Source organism: Bos indicus, chromosome 28 (assembly GCF_029378745.1).
Source record: "Bos indicus isolate NIAB-ARS_2022 breed Sahiwal x Tharparkar chromosome 28, NIAB-ARS_B.indTharparkar_mat_pri_1.0, whole genome shotgun sequence".
Classification (NCBI taxonomy): Eukaryota; Metazoa; Chordata; class Mammalia; order Artiodactyla; family Bovidae; genus Bos; species Bos indicus.
Genome location: NC_091787.1, coordinates 14,335,762 through 14,356,866, shown reverse-complemented (window position 1 = coordinate 14,356,866; position 21,105 = coordinate 14,335,762). Strand labels below are relative to the sequence as shown.

At 39.2% G+C, this 21,105-nt stretch overlaps 1 protein-coding gene and 1 non-coding gene across 7 annotated transcripts in view; both read right to left on the bottom strand.

Moving 5' to 3' along the window:
• Positions 1-21,105, bottom strand: part of BICC1 (BicC family RNA binding protein 1) — a 347,294-nt gene that overhangs the window by 102,109 nt on the left and 224,080 nt on the right. The gene's annotated exons all lie outside the window — the stretch shown is intronic.
• TRNAG-CCC (transfer RNA glycine (anticodon CCC)) lies at positions 15,543-15,615 on the bottom strand. Its single transcript has one exon. It is a non-coding gene; the product is annotated as a tRNA-Gly (tRNA).

The window sequence follows — 21,105 nt, the reverse complement described above, 5'->3', positions numbered from 1 at the left end:
CTCAGTTGCTCATGTTAAATCCTAGTGAAGTTTACTATAGAACTTTATCACAGACAGGGAGGCATGTTTCCATTTTTATACCTTCTCTTTACCTGATTTTCTGTAAAAAGAAATTATAAATGTACCCTGTAGGTATGTTACACGTACAGTTTCAATTCCCAAATGAATTAGATTACCTAAAAATACAGAGCCTGTGTACTTCTGGGTCCAAATCTACATGTGAATGTAGAAATGCTTCAGGCACTTTAAATATAAATCAACTTTGTCTTTTAGAAACAAAATTTGAAGTATTCATGGTTCGATAAAGGAAAATTAAAATATAAGCAGAGTATGCATACTGACTAACAGTAAGCCCCAGTTATATTTGGGGCTGTATTAGTTCCTGGGCCTATTCTTCTCTAGCAAAACTAATCTGCTTGCTCTAATAATGAAATATTTCTGAACTTAAGTCATAAGTATTGAGCCCCTAACATAGATGGGTGTGTGTACGCATGCACACATACAAAGATGAAATAATTCCTACTAGGCACACTACTTCAGAAACACAAAATATATCCCAGGTACTATAGATGAAACACTTAAATTCTAACAAAATCTATAGTTGACATAGTTTTATGATATTTCTATTTGTATTACAATCTTTATCAGTAACATCTCCAAATTGATAGCACATTAGGCTGCCTGACATCTGTCAAAATCACCACAGAAGGGATATTAGGAAAAGGTTGCGATCAGTATTTGGCAACTGTATCATTTGTGTTAGAATCACTTTACTAGTAGAGAAATTTCAAAGAAGATTTTAGATAATTTATAGAAATGGATGATAAAAAATTAGTGGATCATATGTAAAATGGGAATTTGCTGTAAGACTCAAGGAACTCAAACTAGGGCTCTGTGACCATCTACAGTGGGGGGATGGGGTGTGAGATGGGAGGAAGGTTCAAGAGGGAGGAGACATATATATACCTATGGCTGATTCATGTTGAGGTATGGCAGAAACCAATACAATATTGTAAAGCAATTATCTTTCAATTGAAAATAAATTTTTAAAACTTAGTGAATAGGAGAAAAACAACTGTAATTATTTGGAGCCCATAGCCCTTCCCGAATTCAGAAGAGTTTCTGGAAGTCTGCAGCCCCACTACACTTTTCTTGCTATTGACTAGGGTGTGTGCATTTTCCATTTTAAACCTCTTCAATGAGCCCTGTGACTAACAACTTATTCTCCAGGGTTGTGCTTCTATTTCACAAAGTCTTCACATTTCTTTTTAGGAGAAAGAGAAAAAAATTGCAGAAGCAAAATACTTTTCTGAAGAAGAAGACAAACATGAAATAGGCATCAGCAGTATTCAGTGAGAACCCTTCATGTAAGTGTGGCTTCAAAAGAGTAAAGACGGATTCCAATTAAAAAGCAGGTGCCCTTCAGATTTCTAGAACTTAGATTTTTCTTAAAAAAAAAAAACAAAACTTTTCACTGGAAAGAGATAACACTTGGATGGTAATGGTAGTTATGATCTAGCCATTTCATTTCAAAAATCTTCTACTCAATTTACTTTATGCATAGAAACATAATATCCAGCCCAAAGAACTTCTCATCTATTGTATTTCACTGATTATAAGATGTACATTTCAACACCAATGAAGTGGTGAAGCATCTTAAAATTGAGAACACTCAAAACTACAATATAATCAATCTGATTTTTGTATTGACCGTCTGGTGATGTCCATGTGTAGAGTCTTCTTTTGTGTTGTTGGAAGAAGGTGTTTGCTATGACCAGTCCGTTCTCTTGGCAAAACTCTCTTAGCCTTTCCCCTGCTTCATTTCGTACTCCAAGGCCAAATTTGCCTGTTACTCCAGGTATCTCTTGACTTCCTACTTTTGCATTCCAGTCCCCTATAATGAAAAGGACATCTTTTTTGGGTGTTAGTTCTAGAAGGTCTTGTAGGTCTTCACAGAACTGTTCCACTTCAGCTTCTTCAGCATTACTGATTGGGGCATAGACTTGGATTACTGTGATACTGAATGGTTTGCCTTGGAAACAAACAGAGATCATTCTGTTGTTTTTGAGACTGCACACAAGTACTGCATTTCAGACTCTTTTGTTAACTATGAAGGCTACTCCATTTCTTCTAAGGGATCCTTGCCCATGGTAGTAGATATAATGGTCATCTGAGTTAAATTCACCCATTCCAGTCCATTCTAGTTCACTGATTCCTAAAATGTCAATGTTTACTCTTGCCAACTCCTGTTTGAGCACATCCAATTAACCTTGATTCATGGACCTAATATTCCAGGTTCCTATGCAATATTCCTCTTTACAGCATCAGACTTGACTTCCATCACCAGCCACATCAACAACTGGGCATTGCTTTTGCCTTGGCTCTGTCTCTTCACTCTTTCTGGAGTTATTTCTCCACACTTCTAGCATATTGGGCAGCTACCAACGTGGGGAGTTCATCTTTCAGTGTCATACCTTTTTTGTCTTTTCATACTGTTCATGGGGTTCTCAAGGCAATAATACTGAAGTGGTAGTGAAGTAGTGGAGGAACGGAATTCCAGTTGATCTATTTCAAATCCTAAAAGATAATGCTGTGAAAGTGCTGCACTCAATATGCCAGCAAATTTGGAAAACTCAGTAGTGGCCACAGGACTGGAAAAGGTCAGTTTTCATTCCAATCCCATAGAAAGGTAATACCAAAGAATGTTCAAATTACCACACAATTGCACTCATCTCACATGCTAGCAAAGTAATGTCTAAAATTCTCCAAGCCAGGCTTGAACAGTACCTGAACCGTGAACTTCCAGATGTTCAGGCTGGATTTAGAAAAGGCAAAGGAAGCAGAGATCAAATCGCCAACATCTGCTGGATCATCGAAAAAGCAAGAGAATTTCAGAAAAACATCTACCTCTGCTTTATGTACTATGCCAAAGCCTTTGACTGTGTGGATCATAACAGACTGTTGGAAAATTCTTGAAGAAATGGGAATACCACACCACCTTACCTGCCTCCTGAGAAATCTGTATGCAGGTCAAGAAGCAACAGTTAGAACTGGACATGGAAAAACAGACTGGTTTCAAATCGGGAAAGGAGTATGTCAAGGTTATATATTGTCACCCTGCTTCTTTAACTTATATGCAGAGTACATCATGTGAAATGCCAGGCTGGATGAAGCACAAGTTGGAATCAAAATTTACGGGAGAAATATTAATAACCTCAGATATGCAGATGACACCAACCTTATGGCAGAAGCGAAGAACTAAAGAACCTCCTGATGAAAGTAAAAGAGGAAAGTGAAAAAGCTGGCTTAAAACTCAACATTCAGAAAACTAAGATCATGGCATCTGGTCCCATCACTTCATGGTAAATAGATGGGGAAACAAGGGAAATAGTGAGAGACTTTATTTGGCGGGGGGGGGGGGGGGGGGGTGCTCCAAAATCACTGCAGATGGTGACTGTAGCCATGAAATAAAAGACACTTGCTCCTTGGAAGAAAAGCTATGACCAACGTAGACAGCATATTAAAAAGCAGAGACATTACTTTGCCAACTAAGGTCTGTCTGGTCAAAGCTATGGTTTTTCCAGTAGTCATATATGGATGTGCGAGTTGGACCATAAAGAAAGCTGAGCGCCGAAGAATTGATGCTTTTGAACTGTGGTATCGGAGAAGACTCTTGAGAGTCCCTTGGACTGCAAGGAGATCCAACCAGTCCATCCTAAAGGAAATGAATCCTGAATATTCATTGGAAGGACTGATACTGAAGCTGAAACTCCAATACTCTGGCCACCTGATGCAAAGAACTGACTCACTGGAAAAGACCCTGATGCTCGGAAAGACTGAAGGCAGGAGGAGAAGGGGACGACAGAGGATGAGATGGCTGGATGGCATTGCTGACTTGATGGACATGAGTTTGAGCAAGCTCTGGAAGTTGGTTATGGACAAGGAAGCCTGGGGTGCTGCAGTCCATGAGGTCGCAAAGAATCAGACATGACTGAGCAACTGAACTGAACTGACTGAAAAACTACAATGAAGTACCACCCAATAAATGCTGAAGAGGGCATGGACAGAATGGAACCCTCTCACACTGTTGGTGGGAATGTCAACTGGAGCAGTCACTATGGAAAACAATATGGAGGTTCCTCAAAAAACTAAAAATAGAGTTGCCATTATGATCCCACAATCCCACTTCTGGTTATATATCTGGATGAAAGTAGAATTTGAAAGGATACCTGCTCCCCTACACTCTTTACAATATCCAAGACAGGGAAAACCACCTAAATGTCCTTTAACAAATGAATGGAAACAGAAACTATGGTATATATGCACACAACAAAATATTAACCATAAAAAAGAATGAAACAGTGCCATTTGCAGTAACATGGATGGCCCTAGAGATCATCATACTAAGCAAAGTAAGTTAGGGAAAAATACCACTTATATGTGCAATCTAAAATACAACACACATGAATATATCTGTGAAACAGAAAGAGACTCACAGACGCAGAGAACAGACCCGTGGCTGACAAAGGGGAGAAGGAGGGAGGGGGAAGGACTGGGAGCTTGGACCCAGCAAATGCAAACTAAACTGTTATATATATTATGGATAAAATAACAGGGCTCCCTGGTGGCTCAGATGGTAAAGAATCTGCCTGCAATGCAGGAGACCTGGGTTTGATCCTTGGGCTGGGAAGATCCCCTGGAGAAGAGAATGGCAACCCTCTCCAGTATTCTTGCCTGGAGAAATCCATGGACAGGGAAGCCTGGTGGACCACAGTTCATGGGGTCACAAGAGTCAGACATGACTGAGCAACTAACACTTTCACCTCCAACAGAAAACAACAAGGTCTTATTGTTTAGCACAGCAAACTATGTTCAATGTCCCGTGATAAACTATAGTGTAAAAGAATATGAAAAAAATATATATATATAACAGAATCACTTTATTGTACAGTACAAATTAAGACAACATTGTAAATCAACTATACTTCAATAAAATATTTTTTTAAATGACAGGCTATAATGGCCCTGGTCCTGTAGTGATCATGGACGGTATAATTCCATTGTGCAAACTGAGACACAAAGGTCCATATTTTCATATGTCCTGTGACAACACACTTCTAAAAGAGCCATATACGTTTAAAATAATAATTCCAAATGACAAGAAAGTATGTGTCCTAATTTAAATAGCAGTGTTTTTTTCTTCCTGAGTGCTGGATATGTTTCTAACATTCAATGGGATTACACAATCAGTAACGCAGGACATAAATATAATCCAGATAAGCAGTACTTGTCCGTGACTAGTGATTTAAGTTGTCTAACGAAGAGTATAAAGCTTTCCCACTGGCCATCAGGGCTGCACACAATAGAATCTTAAGTACATTCCCCAGCTTCTCTCTCAGTAGCTACTATTCTTACTGCCTTGCTAGTTAAGAATGAACTGTTCATGATGTACTGAACACCTGCTTCATCTACTTCCCAAAGGATTCCCTCATGTTCTCTCCTGCTATTTTCTCATGCTGTGTGTGTGTGTGTGTGTGTGTGTGTGCACTCAGTTGTGTCTGATTCTTTTGTGACCCCAATGGACTATAGCCTGCCAGGCTCCTCTGCTCACGGGATTCTCCAGGCAACAATATTGGAGTGGGTTGCCATGCCCTCCTCCAGAGGATCTTTCCTCATACTGGAACTCAGCTGGTGAACTAGGCTTTGTCAATCCACATCATGTTTTAGTTTTGTTTACTTTTCACTTGCGTGAACATTAAAAAAAAAAAAAAAAACACAAAATCCCAAACTTTTGAGTATTATGTGCCTAGCTCCTTAGAATTCGAATTTGCAATCTCTGCCTTATCCAACTAAAGGTCTAAAAGTGCCTTAACATAGAAATTTTACCTTTGTAGACCCAGAGTAGGTATTTTCTAAACATAGGCTGAAATGAATACATCCTTTAAAAAAAAAAAGCACTCTACTCACATTATGGCTTTGGGGGATGCTCTGCAAAAGCCAAATCTTAACAAAATGTCTTAAATTACACTGAATTAAGTAAATTTTATTAAAGGTAACAGAAAATGTGGTGAACTTTTGTTTATTATGGTTTTTATATTTGCCTGTGTTCTGTGTATATTCATACTCGAGATCAGACAGACAACATCAATGAAGGTTTCTAGGGGATTTCTATAGAAATAACAACAGTACAGTTTGCAGACGCAGAATACATGCTATGAACAGTTTAGAGTTTTCGCATCCAATGGAATTAATTCTCCTTAATTCTAAATGGAATTTTACAGAAAACCAGCAGCAACTCAGGAAGATGACCTTAAGAAATATTCTGTCCTTTCCGAAGCTTCCGTCAATTAAACATGTTAGTACTGGGTACCTACCACATACCGTGGACTACAAAGAGAAAATCAGGAACAGTCCTGGTCTCCACCCTTAGAACTGACTGTTCATCAATTTTCCCAAAGAAATAATATAAAATTTATTAATGAACATAAATCTAGGGGACTGTTAAGAAAGTGTCTTAGAATTCTCACTTCTTTGGAAGTTATTCCTCAGAAAACAGTCCTGAATATTGAGTAGTTTCCTTGGTCAAACCATTAGTGGGATCTCTTAGTCTAGTTCAAAGAGCTATAAAGCTTTTTTAGGGAATTTAAAAATACTGGAGGAACTGGAAGGACTCCCATGATCATGGAGGAGGGTGGTTCTCTCGGTGTGGTTCCCAGGCCAGCAGCAGAGCTGGCCTCACCTGGAACCTTGAGTGAAATGGAAATTCTCAGGCCCCACCCCAGACCCACTGAATCAGAAACTCAAGGGATGGGACAGCAATCTGTGCTTTAACAAACCCTCCAGATGATTCTGATACTCAACTTTGAGAAGCACTGACAGAGTACAATCACTACATGTCACAGGAATTTTTAAAGGCCATTCAGCCAAAAAGAGATGAGAAAGTGAAAGTGTTAGGTCACTCAGTCATGCCTGACTCTTTGTCATGTCTGACTTTTTGACCCCATGGACTGTAGCCGCCAGGCTCTTCTGTCCATGGGATTCTCCAGGCAAGAATTCCGCAGGGTGTTGCCATTTCTTTCTCCAGGGGATCTTCCTGACCCAGGGATTGAACCCAGGCCTCCCACGTCACAGGCAGACTTTGTACCTACTGAGCCACCTGGGAAGCCCAAAAAGACTAAACAGGGACTAAAACATAGGTTGCCTGTCGTCTAATCAAATTTTCTTCTACCATACCAAAACGTGTATATTTTATTTGCCATGTTATATCCTTATGCAATTTTGAACCATGTATAAAAGGCTCAGATAAAGAATTATTGGTTTGAAATATTTCATTCTCCGTCCCCTCCTTTTTTCTAAAAATCTAAACCTCATTGGAGATTCAGATATTTTGGAAAATTAACCAATTTATTGCTAATGACAAACAACACCATTAGTGTGCCCACAATATACATAAAAATATAGTACATACCAGGCGTTAGACGATATGTTTGTCTGTTTATTATCTGCCTGCTCTACTAGGCCGCAAGATCCACGAGGGTGTTTTGTCTTCTTTGATTACTTCTACTTCTTTTACTTGAGAACAACACCCAGCTCCGAGGCGACACTCAAAAAGCACTCAATTTGAATCAACAAATAAATGAACTTCAATTTGACTTGAACTATCACTTAAATTTGGGGATCTTGTTTCTCCAACTACATATTAAGTTATTAGAGACTCAGCCTTCGATGATTCTTGAACCCACTCACCTAGAAGTGTATAATGTACCATACCTGTCTAACAGTTGACACTATTTTTTCTGTAAAGGGCAAGACAGTAAACATCTTGGCTTTGCAGGGCATAACGTCTTTATTTCAACTACTCAGCTATGCCTCTCAGAGTCGGACACGACTGACGCAACTTAGCATGTATGCATTGGAGAAGGAAATGGCAACCCACTCCAGTATTCTTGCCTGGAGAATCCCAGGGACAGAGGAGCCTGGTGGGCTACCATCTGTAGAGTCGCACAGAGTCAGACACGACTGAAGCAACTTAGCAGCAGCAGCAGCAGCTATGCCTCTGAAGCAGGAAAGTAACCACAGACAACTTGTAAATGATGGATGTGGCTGCATCCCAATAAAACTTTATTGACAAAAGCAGGCGCAGGCAGGGCAGTTGTGGTCTGTGCCATGTAGTTTGCTGATCACTGACCAAAGCAACAGAGCTAACAACTATTATTACTGTTATATTTTAAAGACTAAGTTAACAGATACAAATAAAAGGCTAAGCAGCTCTCTAATAACTATTTTTAAAAAGAGCACATTAATGCTTATTACTTAAAATCTATATCCTCTTAAGAAAATTAGGATAAGTTGTAGAGACTTACGTCAATTATTTATTTACTTAGAGGCCAGTTAACATAAAGTTCATTCCAGTATCTTTTAACATTTTTAAAACAGAGGTATAACCAAGATGGACATTAAAGAAAGCCTGCTTCCTTCACTTCACTGACCTTGTAAGTTTCAGGGCCAAGAAGTAGGAAAATGAGCATTACTTTATTAAATACAATTTACTCTGGCACCCCAAAGCTATAAGGTTAATCTTCTCCACAGAATCCCAAAAGGCTTTAATAAGAAATATATCACTTTGTATTTCTCTTTAAAAAAATAAAGCGTGCTTCCTTTGTAATTACAGCCAAAGGAAGACAGACCTGGCCCACCAGCCATACTGTGTGGTCCTGCAAACCTCAGCAGCTGACATGAGCAAGGATAAATCACTTGGTTCTGTTGCTGGGGAAAATGTCCTTTGGACATGGAGGGAAAGGAGAGAGCCAAGAGCTGAAAGTCACCCTCTGAAGCATTATTGTGTTGCCAGAATCATGGCTATTGTTATTGGCATTCACTTTTCGAAGAGAGAATGAATTATTTCGCTGTTGTTGACATATCAGCTGACTTTTTTTCTTTGGTGAGTTCTGTGAACACACTTTCCCCTCCACCCCCTTTTTATGAAATATAATCACTGAGTGTGCTGGGCAGTGTACACTGTACTAGAAAACAATGGCTTAATATATTCCTGGCCTGGTTTAAGAAAGGAAAAGAACGCCTCTCTCTCCCATCCCTCCCCTGCAAACTGAGTTATATCAAGAATCAAAGAGAACCAGACTGACATAGAAACACAGGTACAAACAATGTCTCCTCCGGTTTCCCGGGCTATAGAAATGGGAACTTACCCACTCATTCATCTTTCCCTCTTTCCACTAATCCTACCTCCAAATTTTAATCAAGGAAGAAGACAGGATTGAGATTGACATAGATACACTATTATTACTATGTATACAATTAATAACTAATGGGAACCCACTATGTAGCACAGGGAACTCTACTCCATGCTCTGCGGTGACCTAAACGGGAAGCAAATCCAAAAAAAAAGAGCGGATAGATGTATACACATAGCTTATTCATTTTGCTGTACAGCAGACACTAACACAACACTATAAAGCAACTATACGCCAATAAAAATTTTAAAGAGGAAGAAGGTAGGTGCTTTTCTTACCCTGTCCTCTTTGGCAGGCAGATCTCTAGGGATGACTTTGTTATCTAAAAGATTTGAGCTGTTTTAGTTCTCAAAATGCTGACAGGGTTCATAAAATAATTTTTATGAAAACATTTATAAACTGTGAGCCACCTCACAAATGTTGATCCATTTTATTTCATTGTTTTGAGTCTCTGCCCACTCTAAATCATAATATTTGATGTAATTAGGTCACATTTTATGGATATAAGCAAAAAAAGAATAAGTTTCGGTAGTAAAACAACCTCTCGTGGATAAATGAATTAAATGTTGCCTTCTTCACTGCTGTCAGCAAACCTTTCAGAGGCACTAACCAAAGGGAAAGGTCAATTCGGATAGTTATAAACATATAAACATATGACAAAGGAATTAGCTCTAGTCCATGTAGATGCAAAAAAGATAGCATCGTCACATAATCCTTCCCACGTTTCTCTCTCTCTGGCCCCTCTCTTCTGCCTGGGGTAACATACCTGCCCCAAAATAGAAAAGAATTGTGGAAAAACATAAACATCTACTCAAACACTAGGATATCATGAGGTGAAAAGGGAAAGAACTGTCATCCACTCCATACTAGAGGTTTCCTTCCATCTCCTAACTCCCTGGATCCTGTGAAGACATTAGGTTACATGGCAAAGGAGACTGAAGGCTGCAGATGGAATCAAGGTTGTTATTCGCCGGATTTTACAAACAGGGAGATCAGGACTTCCCTAGTAGTCTAACGGCTACAACTCTGCACTCCCAATGCAGGGGGCCCGGGCTTGGACCCTGGTCAGGGAAGTAGATCTTACATGCTGCAACTGAGAGCTCACCTTCTGCAACTAAAGATCTCACAGGCCATAATTAAGACCCGGAGCAGCTAATTAAATAAATAATAAAAATAATTTTGTAAATAAGGAGATTATCTTGGATTATCTAAATGGGCTCAATATAACCACAGGTCCTTTAGAGGGAAGCAGATGGGGAGAGTCAGAGGGAGATGTTGACTACAGGGGAAAAAAAGGCTTTAAGGGTGGATGAGTGGGGTTATGAGTCAAGAAATATAGGTGGCCTTTTGGAACCAGAAAAGGCAAGAAAATGAATTCTCCTCTAAAGACTCCACTAGGGAATGCAGTCCTGCCAACACCATGATTTTAGCCCAGTGAGGCCCATGAGGGAAATGTGACCTATAAAACCATAAGATGACAAAATTTGTGTTGTTTTAAGCCACTTGGTTTGTGGTGACATGATACAGCAGCAGTAGAAAACTAACACATTAGACAATTATGATACAGCAATTCTTTTTTTTTTTTTTTTTTTGGCCACACATTGAGGCATATGGGATCTTATTTCCCCAACCAGGATCGAACTCGCATCCCCTGCAGAAGAAGGGCGGAATCTTAACCAGTGGACCACCAGGGATGTTCCTAATATATCAATTCTTACATAACTGTATGAATCAGGTACCATCATTGTTCCCATTTCACAGAGAAAGATGCTAAGACAAGAGAAGTTAATGACCTTCCCGGGGTCACAGAGCAGGGCCAGAATTCCAGCCCAGGTAAGCAGGCTCTAGCAACCACACTGCCAGCCAATAGTTAATGCTGTGAAAGATATGATGGTGCAAAGAACACCTCATGGACAAGCACATCCTGTGGCTAAAATGTAAAGTTTTATGATGAAGAGTCACTGGAAGACTAGAGTCATCAATGTGGTCATCAAAGGAAGTGAAGTGGGTTGTGAGGAATGTGGATATATCAGAATAGGTCATAACAGGAGACAAGAGAAAATCTAATTTAAGGCCTGACTCAATCTGTGGAGAGACCAAACAAGAACACCCTTATAAGATCTCTCAAGATGAGTCCGGCTTTCTCATTTCTTCCAGATCACCCATCCCCTCCATCTGCTGTAATTAACTTCCTTCCCATGGTTCAGTTCTTAGGAAGTTGCCCCTGTTCCCCTTCAAGGGTCCTCCAGCTCCCAATGTCTTTGCCATGACTCCTTACATCCTTCTCCTGGAACTGTGGTCCAGAAGGGGACACTGTAATGAGCACCAGGCAGAAACATCTGGATTTGACGAAGTGGGCCTTAGCAAACAGTTTCTTACCCGAGATAAGGATATAGATGCGAACTAAAGATTTCATTGATTTCCCCACAATGGTCAACAAATTAAATAGAATGTTTAACAATAAACAAATACAGGAAGAATAACTGTCACTTTTAGAAAAAAAGTGATCCTTTTAAAATTCAAGTGATACTGGTAAAAGAATAAACAACTTATTCCTAAAAATGGCACTTCATTCATTATACCTGAGTAACAGTTTAAAACCCTTCACAAAGCTTCAAAAAGCATACAATGGCTACTGCTATAAACATTAAAACTAGTATTCAATTACATCTTTCAATAAATATATAACTTCATCAGGTTATTAACTTGAAAATGAAATTTATCTTTGGCAGAAAAATTAGGGGGAGAAGGTATATGCCAGAACACTGAGAAACTATTTATTACACTATAAAATTACCATTATTAAAACATTCATTTTCTATGCTTAAGAAATTTAAAATTTTCAATCATAAAACAGTATTTTTCCCAACTGGCAACTGAAATAGTATTTACTTGTTTTTAAGTGGACAAAACATAAATTTAACATCATTCAATTTTTTAACAGATTGCTTATAACTGTAATTTTATTAAGCTCTTAACAAAAAAGATTTTGAAATATGTACCCATATAACACCTTGAACTAGCTAAATTCTCCTGCCTTAGTTTATTAGGCAGCATCGAGAATCGAAGGCATTTTTGTGGTATGAATATTTTATAGCAAAGATGATACTCAATACCTGCATGGAGTTTTGTTGTCATGCGGACCATCTAGGAGAAACCATTTAAATGCCAGAATTTCAAACCCCTTGGAACACTGCCTTCAGGTCTGGCTTCACTTACAACTTGGAAATCAAAACTGTAGCGACCATTTTTTTTTTTTTTAATGTACAATCCATCTGCTTTAAAAAAAAAAAAAAGTACTGACTTCACTCTTTGAAAAGTCTTAAATTTCCTTTCTATGAAAAATTCTGATGCTAGAGCATACCAATTGGGGGGATACTGCTGCCTAGCAGGTCGTCATGGCAACTAAAGCACACACACACACACACACACACACACACACACACACACACACATTGTGAGCCTGCACTAAAGCTAACATGATAAGACCACAGCTGAGAAGTTTGGCATGTAATTTCACTGATGCTGTCTCCTTTTTTATTTCTGTTGGTACTTTAAAAGAAATCCATCTAACTTCATCTTTTCCTTAAAGCTCACCCACAAATCACCATCAAAATAACAGATAATTTTGCCCAAAATCAAAAGGCATCAGAGAAATGAAAATGCAAGTGGGGAAAGGGGAGAGGCCTTGATTTCCAGTTAGCCGGAAGCCTGTGTGTGCCATGCTATCAGCTGGCCTGATAGTCAAACTCCGGCCCACAGAAGCGTCATAGCCAGGCTCCTACTGAGAGACTGGGAGACTGTATTTTCCTAAGAAATCAGACATTACAAAGTCCTCCTCAGTTTGATTCCAAGCAACCTTATTTGAAGCCTGTCTCTAACTACTCTATTCCATGAACTCTGCATTCCAGCCAAATCTGCCTGCTGGTCATTCCATACACATGCTGTGTGTCCTTCTGACCTTCCCTCGCTATATCCACCACCTGAACACTCTCTGAGCCTTTGTCCTACAGGGAGTAAAATGATCTATAAAACCATGACCAACACACAGAAATCCCTTACATTTATATACATTAATGATTAAAATTCAGAAAGTTAAGGAAACAATCCAATTCACCATTGCAACAAAAAGAATAAAATACCTAGGGATAAAACTACCTAACGGGACAAAAGCCCTGTATGCAGAAAATTATAAAGACACTGATGAAAGAAATCAAAGATGACACAAACAGATGGAGAGATAGATCATGTTCTTGAATTGGAAAAATATTGTGAAAATGATTATACTACCCAAAGTAATCTACAGATTCAATGCGATCCCTATCAAACTACCAATGCTATTTTTCAACAACAACAAAAAAATCACAATTTGTATGGAAATACAAAAGACCTCAAATAGCCAAAGCAATTTTGAGAAAGAAGAATGTAGCTAGATGGATCAATCTTCCTGACTTCAGACTATACTACAAAGCTACAGTCATTAAAACAGCATGACACTGGCACAAAAACAGAAATACAGAAAAATGGAACAAGCTGAAAGCCCAGAGATAAACCCATGCACCTATGGGCACTTTATCTTTACAAAGGAGGGAAGAATATACAATAGAGAAAAGACAGCCTCTTCAATAAGTAGTGCTGGGAAAACTGGACAGCTACATGCAAAAGAATGAAACTAGAACACTTTCTAACACCATACACAAAAATAAACTCAACATGGATTAAAGATATAAATGTAAGGCCAGAAATGATAAAGCTCTTAGAGGAAAACATAGGCAGTACACTCTGACATACATCCCAGCAAGATCCTCTTTGATCCACCTCCTACAGTAATGGGGGGAAAAAATTAACAAATGGGACTTAATTAAACTTAAAAGTTTTCGCACAGCAAAGGAAACAATAAGCAAGACTAAAAGACAACCCTCAAAATGGGAGAAAATAATTGCAAACAGAACAACTGACAGAGGGTTGATCTCCAAAATATACAGACAGCTCATGCAGCTCAATACCAGAAAAACAAACAACCCAAATCAAAGAATCGGCAGAAGACCTAAACAGACATTTCTTCAAAGAAGACATGCAGATAGTCAAAAACACGTGAAAAGATGTTCAACATCATTCATTATTAGAGAAATGCAAATCACAACTACAATGAGCTATCACCTCATACCGGTAAGAATGACCATCATTAAAACATCTACAAAAATGCTGGAGAGAATGTGGAGAAAGGGAACCCTTCTGCACTGCTGGTGGGAATATAAACTGATAAGCCACTACAGAGAATCGTTATGGAGATTTCTTAAAAAACTAGGAATAAAACTACCATATGATTCAACAATCCCACTACTGGGCATATACCCTGAGAAAACCATAACTGGAAGAGACATATGTAACCCATGTTCATTGCAGCACTAGTTACAATAGCTAGGACATGGAAGCGACCTAGATGTCCACCGACAGATGAATGGATACAGAAACTGTGGTACCTATGTACAGTGGAATATTACAGCTATAAAAGAGAACACATTTGAGGTAGATGAACCTACAGCCTATTGTACAGAGTGAACTAAGTCAGAAAGAGAAAGGCAAATATTGTAATATTAATGCTGGTGTACAGAATCTAGAAGGATGGTACTGATGAGCCTGTTTTCTGGGCAGGAAGGCAGTCCCAGACATAGAGAACGGACTGTGAACACGGTGAGGAAAGGAAAGGGTGAGACGAATTAAGAGAGTAGCATGAAAACATATACACTGTCATGTGTAAAACAGACTCCCAGTGGGAGTTTGCTGTGTGATGCAGGGAACTCAACCCTGTGCTCTTTGACAGCCTAGAGGGGTGGGATGCAGTGGGAGATTCAAGAGGGAGGGGACATATGGCTGTGGCTGATTCATGTTCATGTACAGCAGAAACCAGCACAATCAGTTCAGTTCAGTCGCTCAGTCGTGTCCGACTCTTTGCGACCCCATGAATCACAGCATGCCAGGCCTCCCTGTCCATCACCAACTCTCGGAGTCTACCCAAACTCATGTCCAGCACAATATTGTAAAGCAATTATCCTCCAACAAAAACTAAAGAAAAACCATGACCAATCCCCACCCAGCAAAAGCGCCTGTGTTTTTCAATATTTCTTTCTTAATTTGGTGGCACTGGGTACTACTTGTAGCACGCAGGATCTAAAATCTTTGTTGGGTCATGCAGGATCTTCAGTTGTAGCATGTGGGGTCTTTTTTTTTTTTTTTTTGTCTTTTCTAGTTTCAGCATCTGACCTCTTAGTTGCAGCAAGTGGGGTCTAGTTCCCTGCCCAGGGATTGAACCTAGGCCCCCTGCATTGGGAGTGCAGAATCTTAACCACTGGACCACCAGGAAAATCCCCAAAAGTGCCTTCTGAATTGATGTAACTATCTTATTTATATTGCTTATTTGATATTAATGTTTTGCCTTCCAGAGTATTCAGGGTCTACTTCACTTCTCCCTGACACTGACCATTTAGGAAGGGGGTTATATTTTGTGATCTAATAGCTAGTTCTCCAGTTACTTGGACAACAACAATAGAAGGGACCATAGAAAATTAAGGAATATTGATAACAACCAGCACCTACTAATACCTTTAAGCCGGTCATGCAAGAGCTGTATGAGACAGAAATTTAAAAAAAAATCATACAGGTAGCCTCATGGCAGAGAGGAACAACTCTTGAAAACACCACTGAGATATAATTTATTCATGTGGTGACACTCATTGGTGTCAGAAAATCCTTAAAACACTCCATAGGAGCTAGATGTACCACAATTCTCTCTAAAGATAATGATTAAAGATGTTTTTCTCCTACATTTTTTTCAGACACTTTTCTGACAAAATACATATACACAAAATGAAGTATGATACTTGGGCATGAAGCAATATTGCATCTAGAAAGAAAAAAAATAGAAGTTTTCAAAGTAACTACCTTGGCCACTTGGGACATTAACTTCGAAACTTTTATTTAAGGCCAGAATAACATTGAATATCCAAACTTTAATGGCTCATTTTATAACAGAAAAAGTTACAGTTCTGTCAAGTCCAAAAATATGTCTTTCATTTTTCTTGTATTACAACTGCTTACCAGACATCTCCACCAACTACTTCAAATGTAACAAGTCCAAAGCTTAAATGATGATCCATTCCATTCCCACACATACAAAATAAAAACAAAACTACTCCTTCACTCATATTTCCTGTTCCAGTTAAAAGTGCCAGTAACTGTTGTCACTCAAACCAGAAGCCACTGAGTCAGCGTTGACTTGCTTCTCAGCCTCATATCCTAAATTCAACAATTTCAATAGGGAAACAATATCATGTAAAACAAACAGCATGGATTTAAATATCAGGGCTTCTTATTAACTATAAAACCCTTGGAAAACACATTTAATCTTATTAACTCTCAGTCAGACTATGAGTCATGTAAGATTTTTAAAAAATAAATAAGTAGGTTTTGAGATAGATTTCTATTATCCTATTATTATTCTCTTGGAATTCAAAAAACATGCTATCAGATTCGAGGTGATGGGAAATTAAAAAATGACAGCAAAAACTATTTCATTTGGTTTAATTACTCTTTCCCAAACTTACTTGGCTTATTTTTAAGGAATGCACTGATATTTCTTCTTCTTAAAAAAAAAAAAAAAAAATTAGCTGTGAAATGCTAACCTATTTTATGGGGTTGACTCCATGGCTGTGTGTGTGGAAACACAGGTGTCTTCTGGGGTTTCGCTCTATACTGCATCCCTCCTACCTGTCCCACCAGTTCCGAGGGTGTCTGGGGGCTCCCTGGTGTGTGCCCACCCTCTCCCCATTAGCCTTTCACTTGGGTCCAGAATACTGCTCAGGGCAGTTTCTGCCCAGGGTGGGACTAAACAGGACAGGTTTTCGTGTGTGTGTGTGTGTGTGTGTGCACATGTGTGTGTGCATGTGCACACACACGTGCCCATGACTAAAGCATAATATAGCTAATCACTTCATGTGTGTGTGTGCATGAAAGTGACTGAAGTATAATACAGCCAATCACTTCTGTATGACAACGTAACTCAGTTACACACATATAGACACTCTTTTTTCATCCTCTTTCCCATTATGGTTTCTCACAGGAGACTGGATAGAGTTCCCCGCCATACAGTAGGACCTTGCTGTTTATCCATCCTATCTATATATGATAGTTTGCATCTGCTAATCCCAAACTCCCAGTCCTCCCCTCCCCAGCAGCACTATTCACGACAGCCAAAACGTGACAACAACCTAAAGGTCCAACGACAAATAAATGATAAAGAAGATGTGGTGCATATGCACAATGGAATACTACTCAGTCGTGAAAAAAAAAACAGGATGAGGCCATTTGCAGCAACACAGATGCCAGTAGGATGCATTTTCTTTTAAGGAATCAGAGGCCAGAAAAAGAAAACATTCCCTATTGTGAAAGAAACTCTATATACCTTAGAGAATAAAACTCCTGTGTCTATGCTTTAAGAAAAAGGTTTCAATATGAGATTAAAGCTCATGTAATATCATACATATCCCATACACATTAGTTAAAATTCTTTCTCCTTCTGCAAATCAATTCTATCACTTAAGTATCCACTCTTAACTTCTTTTGTTCCAACCTCTGTCACCACATCTCATCTCCCATCTAGACTACAGTCAATACCTTCCAAGATCTCAGCTATTCTCTCCCCTCCTGGGTCAACCCAGAAACCTCTCTAAAATACAGATGTGAGCAACTGCCTTTCAGGTAAAGAACACAGTCCTTAGGATACACACCCTTCTGGATTTGGCCCCAGTCCTCTTCCAGTATCTCAACACACCATTCCCCACTGGCCTCTCTCGCACAGGCCTGGAGGCAGCTTTCATACTGTCATGTCCTATGGTCCCAGCAGATTTTTTTTTTTTTTTTTTTTACTGTTAATGAAATACGTGTGCTTTCAGGGCTGTGCCTTTTCAAGTATCATTCCCTTGGTCTCTGAAAACCACCCACACCCATCCCAATCTCCATCTGGCAAACAATTCATCCTTCAAAGCCAACCCAAATGTCACTTCTTCTATGAGGTCTTCCAGAATGAGTTAGTCACTCCTCCTGTGGACTCCCATGGCACATTGTTCCCAACTCTGCCCTAGCGAGCTATTTATACTCAAGAACAAAAGCGAAAGACATAAATAGTGATCTTAAAATTATTAATTCCTAATGAGTTTCTTCCACCAAAATCCTAGGCACTCCATACTTTTTCTTAATTATATACACACAAGATCCAAGGGAAATTCTGGGAACAAAGAGCCTCGACATAATCAAATAAATTCAGAAACCATCATATTCATCCAAATGAATCAGGCCTGATCTCATTTTGAAATACCTGCTGGTGTCTTGACAATTTTTAAATGTCAAAGGAGTTTCAGGGAACAGCCAAAAAATTTTAAGGCTCTCCTAAGTTTCCAAAATATAATTTCTAAATTGTAACAGTCTTTTCTTCATACATGTGTAAAACTTTTAGAGTTCAATGGGGAAATAAACTTTCATTTCAAAAATCAACTTTGAAATCGGGAAATAAAAACATATGCCACTTCCAGGCGCTAGTCATAATAATGGGTTTCCCAGGTGGTTCCGATGGTAAAGAATCCACCTGCAATGCAGGAGACACAGGTTTGATCCCTGGGTCAGGAAGATCCCCTGGAGAAGGGAATGGCTACCCCCTCCAGTTTTCTTGCCTGGGAAATCCCACAGACAGAGGAGCCCGGAGGGCTACAGTCCATGGGGTCTCAGATAGTCAGACACAACTGAGATCGGTCCCCGTAACAGTCTCTACCATTTGCTGAGGGCTTCATGCCGGCTCCTCAGGGCAGTCCCTGCAGATTCCTGCATAGAATTCCTGCCGCTACTCCATGAAGTAAGAGTCATTATTCCAATGTTTTAGATAAGGAAGTTGGTCAAAAAGATTAAGGGAACCCACCTAGATATTACCCAGTGGCGACTCAAACCCAGATCCTATGACTCCCTGGCACATGCACATGTTCTGTGAGCTATGATACAGAACCTAAAGTCATGTCAACTGCGTAACTTCTCTGTGAGGAAATAACCAGGGACTTGCTAACTTTAGAGGGGCACCCTTCTGTAATCAGGGGGCTTTCATCTAAGACATATACTGATCGCCAGACAGCTAGATGAAGTTATCAAAAGTATTTTTATTGCCTCATAAAGTGAGCAACTTTAAAATTTCCTTAGAAAATGATATATAAATAGTTTTATAATTTGACAGAACAGTAAACTCAATTTAAGAAAAATCTAGTCTAAATCAAAGGAGTTTTTTAAGCTAAATCTATCAAACAAACAAGAGGACAGACATCTTGCAGTTCATGTAAGAATTGCTGGAAATAAAGTCTAGAAAATATTAAACCAAGATTTTGTAAATCCAGCTCTATTTTTATTTCTCTGATCAAATTGATATTTCTCATTTTGACTGAACATGACAAAGGATTTAGACTTATAGTTCCCTCAAACTACTTGGCTCACTTCTTTTTTGTCAAGTAGTGGGTGATCATAAAGAGTACTGCGAGCCTTCCATGAACACAAGACTTCTATATCATAACACAGACCTTGATTATAACTACTTTGCAAATACATATTTATTTTCACACACAGTCTTTCTTTAATTGGAATGGAGATAATTATAAAATTTGTTTGCTTATTTATACTTTCTGAAAATGCAACAATAAATCACAGACACATCCACTAGGAAGACAGCATTGTAGTCTTTCTTAAATTTTATGGATACTTAGTCATTCATAAATGTTTCAAACTGACCAATGTTTTCACCTCTGTGATGACTCACATGAATTATTTGGTACTTGATTTTTCCCAAGAATAAGACCATAAGAAAAAAAGAAGATGCTACATTCGCTAAAGTAATGAATAAATCAAGTATAAATTGTAATCACAGAATTCTGCATATTATTTAAATTGTTTATGAAACTTCTTTCATAAACAAATATTTGATAAGCAAAATAATTGTAAAAACATTTTAACACTCTCTCTCATTTTACTGAGTCAACCCCTATTTGTTGAATGCCTGGCATGTACCATATTGCACCCTTCAGAGATGCAGTGAGCTGCGCCTCTGGGATAAGATAGAGTAAACAATGACGAGTGAGATGAACACTAGAAAGGAAGAGAAATACAGGGTGCTGTGGCTTTTGTGTAAAATAAGGCTTGAAGACAAAACAAGCAAAGTAGGGGAAAACAGCAAATAAGAAGTTTCCAAGTAAGAGAAGTAACATCTGAGCAGGCAGGACCCTGAGGGGCTCCTGGGCATAAAAGCCTTTCTGTGTCCCATTCCCTGAGTTCCAAAGGGAAGGCTCAAACAGTTGCTAACTGGGGAGAAGAGGGATGAAGAGACAGTGGAGGAGCCCTAAGAAACAATGTGTAGCCTTGGGGCAGGGTCCTGGTTCCCCCTCAAGGGAAACACAGAACAGTATCGAGCTCTTCTGCAGAACTAAAACCCCCACCAAATGGAAGATGTTCTGGAGAGAAGGTCACAGTTCAATAACCTTGAGAACCACAGATCACGAGACCTTCGGATGCCAGAAGACCTCTAGATTTAAGGACTGCAGGCCCTGCATGCACCCTGTTCCTTATAGTTCCTTCCCAAATGCACCTGGGTTGGGACATTCAGTTTTGAGGGCATTAACCCTCCGTGGCTCCCTTTGCCTGGCAAAGCAATAAAGCTATTCTCTTCTACTTTACACAAAACTCTCTCCAAGGTTCAATTCGGTACCAGTGAAGAGAGACCAAATTTCGGCATCAGCAACAGGCAAGCAGGTTGAGGCTTCAGGGACAACTC